We start from the raw sequence: 12,027 nt of genomic DNA on the forward strand, positions 1-12,027 counted from the left end.
TATTAGTGTTGGAATATATTAATCTTATTAATATAATCAATAATATTAATATTAATTTTTATCAATATTTGTTTAAGGAAAATATTATTAATAATTGATATTAAGGTTATAATAATAAATATAAATGTTATATAAGTGTTAATATTAATATTATTATAAACTTTTCGTCATGAGGCATTAATGTGAGTAATTGGGGGGTGGGGGTGGGGGGGAGAGGGGAGATTCGGAGGTTGTATCCACCACCCTTGGTCATGATGTACATTTATGAGGGGGTGCAACCAACCCCATGCATGCATTTGCTTGCAAAACCCCATGTGGCCTTGAGTCATTATAAACCTATCCAAATCATGCCTTATAAAGAAATTAATGTTGGATTGAGAGAAGGAGGCGAGGCTAGGTCCTCGACCTCCCTGTGGATATTGTTTTTTCCTGTTTGTGGTGAATGATGCTTTGTGTTTTGGTTTGGGTCTACTATAGTGATGGTGATGATAGGGCTCTGTAGCTCGTGAGGGTATTGGAGGTAGGAGTAGAGTACCTTTGGTGTTGAGGTCTTTGGCTTGAATATTGGAGCCTTGACACATGGTGGGCTTGTGTGGGCTTCACTTTCAACTACCTACAATAGAATTAAGGTCGATTTCTTCCATTTTCTGGCAATTTATTTTGACTTAAGTACTACGGTAGGGTCTGAGGTTGGGGCATTTGGTTTTAGTCTATTTTTTTAGGTCAAGAAGGTTTGGCAGTCTCTCTATGTCTTTTGCTCGGGGGTCTCCTTGCATTCATAATGTATGGGTCTGTTGCTAAATTTTATGTTAATTTTAGTGAGTGTCATCCAATGAATTGTAAAATTTAACGTGGAAGGTTGCTTCGGTCTTGGCTTTCTAGGTTTCTAAGAGTTTTTTGTGACCTGATGTGTTCAATGTACTATGAGTGTTTGGGCATATGTTTAATGGTTCTTGGAAAGGGGTCATTTTTAGAGGCTTCCACGACTATTGTACAACACCTAGTTGATTCCCTCTTGTCTGAGGTCTATATCATGAGTTTCAATGATGATTTAGTGGGTTGGAGCTATAGCTCTATTATTGATGTGTTTTATTTATTTCTTTTTACACAAAAAGGTATTTACACTAGCTTCTCCAAGTGTGCCCTCCCAATTTTAAACATGTTGCTTATGTAGCGAATCCATTGTAGGCATGGGGGAGGGCATAGTGGTTTGTACAGGTAGAGAGGAGTGATATTTTTCACTCATGACTTGGTTTCCACATACTATAATGCAGTTCTATCGGAAATAAGGAAATATATATGTAAACTTGAAACTTAAGATGGGGTGGACATACATTCCCACTTCAATTCAGAAATCTTGGAGAATATGTCTACTTGGTTTCCTGACCCTAGGCACACCATGGGAGGGAAGAAGAAATATCTAAAATTTGTGGCTTTGCATTAGCAAATGAAAATTGCGTTGGGGCTTTTCCTGAAGGACAAGCACGTGGAGTAGTATAGTGTTTTTGCTACTCGGGATCAAGAGAATGCTCAGAAATCAATGCTTTTTCTTGGAAGGAATTGATTTCCATCTTGCTCATGTTGAGGGGCATATTCTATGCGAATCTAATAATAATGATATGCCAGACCTACCAAGTTTAACCACAATGACTCCCTCCCCGATTTCTTCCTCTCAAAATGATTAAGATGTATTGTATGCTAACTTTCTTGCTTTTTGTTTACTCATTTTTATTCATCCCAATCAAAGGGTTTTATGCTTTTACAATATATTCAGGTCTTAGTTTTCCATATGTTGAATCTCACGTAGCATTGTGTTTTGTGCATTGTAAGTGATTTGAAAAAGAGTAAAATTCTCATAAAGCAATTTGGCACAACTATGTCATTTAAATTTTTTTTTAATGATTCAAAATATCAATTTTAAAAAAAAATTATTATAAACTTAATAATCTTAATATTATTATAAAATTAATAAACTTATTATTAATATTAATATTATTATAAACTTAATAAAACATAATATTATAATAAACATAGACCGACTGCCGTAAAACCAAGACGTATTTTCTAAAGTAATAAACCTATAAACCTACTACCATAAAACCTAAACTTAAAGTGATCAACCGAAAGTATATTACGATTCAACCTAATTCAACGAACCATGGTTTATTGTTTATTCAGCTATATCGAGTCGGGGTAACCCTTGCACTAAACAAACTCAAAGACATTTAGCTGTATATAAGGAACCTTTCCACAAATCAAATCAATTGCAAAGCTTCGCAGTGGAGCAGGGTTCCCAACTCACCAGTTCTTCAAGATTTGCGGGGGTTGTCGAGGACTCAAGATTTGGGGGGCTGTCGAGGAGTCGAGGAATCGTTGTAATCTTGTAGGCCATAGCAATACCATCTTCGGAATTCATACAACAGCTGGTTGTATGCAGGCATTGAAACAATGTCCACCCAATTCCAGGTGCAGTTATATTTCAAATTAGCAGGCTCGTGATATAATAACAGGCATTGCCACAACGGCATTCACATTGAAAATTAAGATTTTGATTTAGATATCTAAAAGGAGGAAAATTAAGATTTTGATTTAGATATCTAAAAAGAGGATGTAGAGGTGTACGGATTGTAGAGTTCTACGGATTTTGGATGGAGTGTGGCGGAGTGTTTTATTAAAGAAGTTTTTGATGTGAAGTCATTCATTAAATTTTCTATCTTATTTAAGTAATATATTAAATATGAAAAATATATATATATATATATATATATATATAATCTATCACACTTGGAAAAGAAAAAAATGCAAAAAAAATAAAATTAGAATTACTAATAAAAAAACTGGATTTAAATATGGGAAGAGAAAAAAATGGGAAAAAAAAAAATTAGAATTGCTAATAAAAAGACTGGATTTAAATATGGGAAGAGGGTTCCTGGTAAAAAGAAGGTTTACAACTAATTTCTGCTTCTCCAGCTCTTAAGATATTCCTTTATCCCATTCGTTTCAACTTCTCTAATCAAGCGATCTGAATCGACGTAATAATAATATATGGGAATGAATGATATACGGGGGTTCAACTTCAAGAATGGGCAACAGAAGAACAGTAGTGCTAGGTAGGTTTTCCTTAAAACTAAACCATATGTTTTTCTTAAAAAACAAATCTTTCTCTCTTAAGCCATATGATCTCGATGGGAAACAGAGTTTTTAAAGTTGGTAATTGTAGCCTGTGAATTATTGATGCAACAGGAATTAATGATTGTTATGCCTGAAACTTTAGGCATTCAGTAATAGTCTTTGAAAGCCAATAACTCAGCTGCTGTTCTGTCAGCAAGTCAGGCCGAGAGACACCATTAAAGGTCTACGACTTCTGCTCCAGAGTTCATCAAAGGTTAGTCAATTATCTATTTATCTGTTTTTTCCTTTCTATACATTTATAATGTGCATCCTTTTCCCCATATTTAAGATTTTTCTGAGATTCAACCAACTAAGGATACTTATTTATATAAACATATAGACCCAATTGCCCAATCTCCGCAGCGTTGACCCGCAAATTTGCAATTAATATAATTCTAAGGAGAAATCGAACCAGACATAATATGGGTAATCGTTATGAAGTTTTTTCATGATATCAGTATTTAGAAAATTGAATTTAGCATTTAATGTACAGAAATAGGATGTCCCAGAAGACTGTAGCAGTCGCTGCCATTGCCGCGGTTTTCTTGAGCCTATGGGCGCAGTTTGCATATAATGTTGATTCCTCTTCAAATGATTGCACCGCAGTTTCAAGTTTCTTCGAATCGTGTTATATTTCTTTACAGTCTGGAACTTATTTTTTGAAGGCTGAGAACCTGTGCTGCAGAAGCCTCGACAATCTGGAAAACAGGATTCGAGAACACGAGCTTACCAGATATTTCGTTTGTGAATGCTTCAAGGTCTCTGATAATGATAAACAGTTTTTTGTCAACGAAAATCTACTGGAAGTTCGGACTTTGTGTGGCCCTCAAGTTTCCCACCTCATAACAAACTATTCGGACTGTTTGCGATATGTAAGTATGTGGATTTATATTTATTGCACTTTATATTATTTCCTTGGATGGTTTTGTTCCCTGCAGGACTGAATACCTTAGAACCAAATCTTGCATATAACACCGTTTGTTTCAATTTCATTTGCATATTGCAGACTGATAAGGGCAAGAATGGCATAGAAGCATTATAAGGTCAATGCATGAAGGGATATTTAATTTACAACTTTACATAATATGAGGAATGATAGTGTATATAAATACTTGCAATTGATAGTGTTTTCAACTGCGATGCTGTCATGGCAGTTTCACTATTCCACTTGAATTTTACCTTCTCCATGTATTTAATAATCTGGAATTTCAAAGTATTCGACATGCTACATTTTTGAATTCGTTTTTGAATTCCTTTACCAGTCTTATCTCTCTGCTTTGATTTCAGATAGGTAGAGATGAATTAAACAAATGATACATGAAAGAATAACAAATAGAGTTTCAGTATGTTGCAACAATATCATATACATACATACTGCTCCCTTATACCACTCACTCTATAAATAAATTTAAAGACATATCATAAATATATATATATAAATATCGCTCATTCCATAAATAAATAAATATCAAGACATACCATGAATATATATAAATACTAGTATAGATTTATTTTAAGTATGGATTTAATCTGATTCAAAATATCAAATTTATTTAGAACAAATTTATTTTAATTAAATATCAAGATATACCATAAATATATATAAATATCAGCATAGATCTATTTTAAGTACAGATTTAATATGACCTAGAAAGATCAAATTTATTCAAGTGTAAATTTATTGCTGTGAAAAAAAGTGTAATTTTTCATTGTTTAAATTGTATTTTTGATACAACTAATTAAACATGTATAGCTTATTCTTTTAGCCTATATTTCTTTTCTATTTAAATAATATTTTATTTTTATTTTAAAAGAAATATCTATAAAATCCAAATTGAACACAAACATACTTACACATCACATTCACTCTAGACTGTAAAATAAGTCTTTAGACTCAATAAAAGTATATCATCCATAAACATAAACATAAAGATTAATATAAATATAAAACCAAAACACATCATTGTGTTACATGGTGTATAAAAAGTTATAAATAAAACTCTCACAAATTGGTATCAGCGTTGGTCATGCGCCTACCAAACAATATCATATATACATGTCAGATAGCATCTCTGGTAAAGACACATATCATTGTGTTATGCATTTTAGTACTTAGTGTTTAAAAAATATGTTTAATGCATCGATTTTATATTAATTTTAATAAGTTTCAAAAGCTAATTTAATTATTAATAATTATTATATAAATTTAAAAAAATTATTTTAATTATTAATAATTATTAAAGAAATGGTAGAGATTTAATTTTCATGGAAATATTTTAAAGAGTAGTAACTAACGAAAAAAAAATCTGATAAAGTAATATTAGTTTTCTGATAAGGTAATATTAGTTTTAATTATGTACTTAATGTTTAAAAATTATGGGTAACAAATGGATCTCATATTCACTTTAATAAGTATAAAATTTTAATTTAATTACCAATAATTATTAGTTAGATAGTAGGGATTTAATTTTCATGGAATATTTTAAAATATTTTGAATAGTAATAATGAATGAAAGAAAGAGAGTTATCTCAAAAGTAATTATGACTTATTTATTTTTTAATTAAAAAAGATCACATAAATATGAGTTATGATTTTTGGGGCATATGGTATTGGCTCATTGTAGTATGACAACATGTTAAAGTGGAGCTAGCTAAATGGTCTAACATTATGTCACAAGTTTTTTATTAGATATGCTAAACTCATATTTTAGTTAAGTTTTCATAAATAATAACAATAATAATAATCGCATAATAATAATTTAAAATAAAGTTATAATTAAGTTTTTTTTTTATGTTTTTTAAATCAAATTTTAACAATGTGAGATGGGTCATGAGATAAGTGTTTTGATGGTTATGAATATTTACACCATTTAATTTATATGATTACACTAGCTATGTAGGATTTTTTTGTAACTGTGTAAGATGTTAGATGTTACTCTAGTTAAGATATGACCATCTATTATAGTTAGGAAGATGTTTGAATCTCAACAATATTAAGAGGAAAAGGGAAGGGGGGGTGTTAATCAATATTGTACCAATGGATCAACAATTTATAATCTTTTCCCTATCTTTACAATTAACAGAATCAATAATTATTACTAAGATGATATAACAATAGACAATATAAGCAATGTAAGATCATATGAGAAAAAAATAGAACATGAATGCACATAAGAGATGTGAGCAACACATAAGCACATGAGGACACTAAATATTAGGTGGAAACCCTTCCTGGAGAAAATTTTCCACATGCTTTGTCTTCTTCTTATTCTTCTTAATGAAATCCTTTGTCATCAATCAACTAGCACCCACCATTCTGCAAACAACGACTTGAGATATGAGATCACGACTCTAGGCCAATACCTGATGGAAGTAGTTACTTCTCCAACTATATGAAAACACCCATCTTTTGGATGTACCGGACCCCAATTAGTTTCTCAAGACACTACTTGAAGGAAGTCACTACTCCTTAATCAAAAATCCATTACTTGCCTTGAAGGATCCAAGCTTCAACTCTATGTGGACCTTGTTTCATACATTTTCACATTAGATCCACTTTTTCTACGTAACAACATAAAAAAATCAAAAACTCTATTCACTACAATGCTCTGCTCAATAGCCAAATCTACTCAATAATACACAAAGCCTCCCTCTGCCCAATACATCAATTGTCAAATAATGGCAGTAATACGACTCAACAACAACATACTCTCATTTTCAAATCGAGTAGCAATATACATGCATACAATAAATATCCACATGAGTAGCATATTAAAATCTCTCTACTAAAACCCTAGCACCACACAAACTTAGTCATCATCATCAACATATTCATGGCATCATTAGGTATACACACCTTATAGACATAGCCAACACTCTCTACTCAAAAATAAATGTCTTTGTGAAACCAAGCCAAAAACATACAACATAATACTCTCTCAATCCTAAGCAACAATAAAATATACAAGTCCCTGTTGAAATGAGCTCACTGCTGAGAGGGGGGGTGAATTGGTAGAGATAGGAATTCTGAAAATTTTCAATTATTTTCCCATTACTAATTCACACACACATACATTAACCCACTAGCATATTATATTAGATAAAAGATTAAACAACTCAGCAAATAATAAATAAGAATTTGTAGATGCACCAAGATAATCACATGTGAACCATAAATCAACCAAATAAACATGCAAAAGAGGACACAAGATATTTATTGTTATGAAACCAGCTCACAAAAAGATAGAAATGGTAGACCAATGCCATATAAATCAGCCTCTTCGAGGGGGAAACCTCCTTTACATTACACAAATGAACAATTCTTCAATGATACAAATGACAAAACCTCTGTTCTATATATAAGATTCTAAGGGGTTACAATATAATCAAAGTCAAGATAGCAATAATAATATAAGGGCAGAAAAATAACAATACTGGGCTTCTATGGGGCACAATAATAACATTATGGGGATAAGAGGAGCACAACAATAACAATGAGGGATACAATGACAATAGTAATGGCGGGATCACTAGTATTATAGGGACCTAACATGCCCCTCTCCTTCAAAAAAGTGTTTTCCTCAACACTTGAGTAGCTCTGGATGCTTCTGTATAAAAGTCTCATCCTCCCATGTGGAGTCTTCAGCTGGTAAGTTCTTCCACATGATGAGATACTCTAAAATTGATCGATTTTGTAGTTGTCGAGTTCTTGTTTCTATGACTGCTTCAGGTTCCAATATGACTTTTCCTTTGTCATCAAGTTCTGGCAATATCGTTTGAACTGAGAGCTTGTCACCTATAACCTTCTTTAAACATGAAACATGGAAAACTGGGTGCACTCAGGAAGCTGCAGGAAGATTCAATTTGTATGCCATAGTACCTATCTTTTGAAACACCTTGTATGGACCATAATACTTTGGTGATAATTTATTATTCTTCTTAGCTTGCTTGAGGGACATTTGTTTATATGGTTATAGCCATAGGAATACCCAATCAACTACATCAAAACTTCTTTCGCTGTGATGTTGATATGCATGTTGTTTCATTCTATTTTGCGCCAAAGTGAGGTTATCCTTTAAGAGTTGGAGAACTTGTTGTTGATGCTCGATGTGATCTTCCACTGCTTGAACCTTAGAATTTTCTCCTAAATATGATGTGATGGATGGTGAATGATATGCATAAATTGCCATAAACGGGGTCATTTTTGCTGCAGTATGGAAGGAAGTGTTATGCCACCATTCAGCCAGAGGCAACCATTTGACCCATTGTGTATGTTTATCAGATACAAAGAAATGGAGATATCCTTCCAAACATTTATTTACTATCTCAGTTTACTGATCAAATTGAGGATGATAAGATGAGCTATGAGATAACTAAGTACCAAGACCACAAAATAATTATGTCCAAAAACTTCTAGTGAAAATGGGATCTCTGTCGCTTACAATAATATTTGGGTTTCGATGTAGCTTTTGAATAGTTTCCATAAATTCAGTAGAAATTTTACTCACTTTAAATGGATGAGATAATGCACAAAATTGTGCATACTTGGTAGTTTTGTCAACTACCACCATGATAACACTCTTTCCTTCAAAATTGGGTAAGCCTGTGATAAAATCCATGGAAACCTCCTCCAAACGTTGGCTTGCAATGGATAAAGGTTGTAATAGACCTCAAGTCTTAATTTTTTAGCTTTATTTTGTTTGAAAACCAAACATTCTGCCACACACTATTGAATATCTGATTTAAGGCCATCCCAAAAAAAATCCTTCTTAACCCTGTGGTAAGTTTCTATAAATCCTCAGTGCCCTCCTAAGGGAGAGGTGTGCAATTCCATAAGAATCTCTTTTTTGAGTTAGGAATCCTTACATAGGTATAACCAATATTTGTACCATAACGAATCATTTTTCCAGCTAAATGTATCAGATGTACTCGAATCTTGTTGTAGCTTTTGAATTAGTGCCCACACTTCTCTGTTATTCTTCCATTCATCCCTTCGTTCATTTATCCAATCTGGTTGGATAATAGAAATGGCGCAAAGAAATGCTTCCACATTCTCATCCTTCCTTGACAGTTCATCTCCCACAACATTTTGCTTCCCTGTTTTGTAGATGATTTCAAAGTCATAACCAAACATATTTGTGACCCATTTTTGCTACTCTTCTAAAGATAATATTTATTTTAAAAGGTATTTAAGACTATCCTGATCCATTTTTACCTTGAAGTGTCTTCCCATTAGTTAGGGCCACCATTTCTTAAGTGCATGTAGTATTTTCAACATTTCCTTCTCATAAATAGGTTTGTGTAAATACTTTCCCTTGATTGGATGACTTTCGAAAGTAATGGGTCTTTCTTCTTGCATTAAAACAAAAACAATTCCATTTCTTGAGGCATCACATTCCCCAATAAAGGTTTTTTTAAAGACTGGTGCTTGGCACATTTCCTCTTTAAGATGTTCAAAGGCCTTCATTTCTTTTGGAGTCCACGAAAATGAATCTTTCTTCAATAATTTTGTTAGAGGTGCTACTATTCTCCCATAGTTCTTAAAAAAACTTGTGATAATACCCTATCAACCCAATAAATCCTCTGATATGCTTTATGGATGTGGGGATTTTCCATTCCTTAATGGTTTTAATTTTGCTAGGGTCTACCTTAACACCTTCATGAGATACAATATGACCTAGATATTCCACCTCTTACACTCCAAAGAAACATTTGGAGTTCTTTTGCGTATAATTGTTTCTCTTCCAATAGTTTGAGCACCCTATCAACATGTTGAACATGATCCTTCCAAGACTTGTTTTAGATTAGTATATCATCAAAAAATACTAACACAAATTTTCTAAAGAAGGGTTTGAAAATGGAATTCGTCAGACCTTGAAATGTAGAAGGTGCGTTGGTAAGGCCAAAAGGCATGACCAAAAAATCATAATGACTGTCATTAGTTCTATTTTTTTTTTCGAAAAGTCTTTAGTCTTTATTCTGATTTGATGATATCCTAAATGAATATCCAACCTCGTGAAGTAAATTGATCCATGCAATTCATCCAATAATTCATTAATGATAGGAATGGAAAATTTATCTTTAATAGTGAGTTTGTTGAGGTCCCTATAATGTGGGCACATGCACCATTCCATCCTTCTTGTGAACCAATACTATTGGAGCAGAGAAAGAACTTTGACTAGTTTGAATTATACCAGCCTCTAGCATTTCTACAACTATACGTTCAATTTCACTCTTTTGGGCATAGGGATATTTGTAAGGCCTGATGTTTGGAGGAACACTTGCTGGAATCAAATGTATAGCAGGATCATGATCACCAATAGGTGGGAGGCCTTTGGGAGTCTTAAATACCTTGGAATGATTGTCCAAGACATTTTGGAGATATGGAGAAATAGATGATTTCGATGTGGGAATCTCTAGTGAACATAACTATGCAATTATCCCTCATTGTTCTTTCTTTAGAAGCATTATCATTCCCTTAGAGCTGATTATATTTCTTGCTTTCCCTAAGGTACCTCTTAATTCAACTTCCTTTCCTTTTGAAGAAAATTCCATGAAAAGTTCTTAAAAATTAAAAGATTTTGTAACCAAGGATTGTAGCCATTGGACTCCTAGTACTAAATCAGCACGACCCATTGGAATGGAAAGCATTGGGATATTCAATACATATTCTCCCATGGATAGCTTGATATTATAGCACTTTCTATAGAAATTTGTGGTTCCTCTAGTTGCAACCATCACTTGACACTCTGGTGCTAGATATAGGAAGAAATTCAATTCCTTGGCAATCTTACAATGAATAAAATTATGGATGCTTCCCGAATCAATCGAAACTATTACCTTTTTCTTCTTGATATGTCCTTATATATTGATAGTTTGAGGAGTACTAATTCCAGCCAATGCATTACAAAATATGGTCGGATTCATTTCTTCTTTCTCTAGTGTTTTTTCCTTGTGTATATCCTCTTCTTTTGACATTTCTTGTTCCTTTTCATCCTCCTCTTCACAATCTATTTAAAATAATTTCTTCTCAGCACACTTATGACCTTTAGTGTATCTACTATCACAACTGTAACAAAGCCCCTTCACTCCTTTTTCTTCCAATTGTTGTGGTTTTAACCTTGTAGGTTGTGGAAGGTTAGGGGAAACAACACTTCCATCATTATAATTGTGAGTGCTAGGATTCCTTGTTGATCCAAAATGTTTTGCATATAGATGTGTTAAAGAATTACATGCATAAATTGCAGCTTAACATAGAAAACTTAATGTGCACATGAGAGAAGAGGAGAAACACATAAAGCATGAAAGAAGACAACAAGACTTTATAACAAAGTTTGTCTGTCTTGCACTACGTCTTCGGGCCCTGCTCCATCAATGGGTGGGCCTTCAAAAACAAGTTGTATACCTCCATATTGAAAAATAGCTGAAAAACGCAGAACTCAGATGGAGAAACAGACAGCCCCATTGCGTTCGGAGAATTGAGAAGTGCTGAAACCATATAAAATTTGTCAAATTCTGATAGAGGGAAAATTCGTCCCTCCTGCAAAATTCTACCTCGAACTGCGTGCACTGCCTCCTCTACCTTGGCACATTGACAAACTGTGTTTAAGTAAAAGATGGATGGTGGATTTCTCAATGAAACCATTGGCTGAGTTGGTTTAGGTTTCATTTATTACGGAGGAGGTCTCGCAGTCAAAACCCACCTCCTCCTTTTTTACATAACAAATTTTTTTTAATTAAAAAAAGGTTACGCTAGGCCTGCCTTGTGCAGCTCACCCACCTTACCTCCTCTCTGATGGGTCCATATCCCTTTGTTTTCATGGAGACATTCTTTTAATGTGGTGTGGTTGGGCCTGT

The sequence above is a fragment of the Pinus tabuliformis genome, chromosome J, assembly GCF_031772625.1.
Source record: "Pinus tabuliformis cultivar Carrire ecotype Pingquan chromosome J, CPIR1, whole genome shotgun sequence".
Taxonomy (NCBI): Eukaryota; Viridiplantae; Streptophyta; class Pinopsida; order Pinales; family Pinaceae; genus Pinus; species Pinus tabuliformis.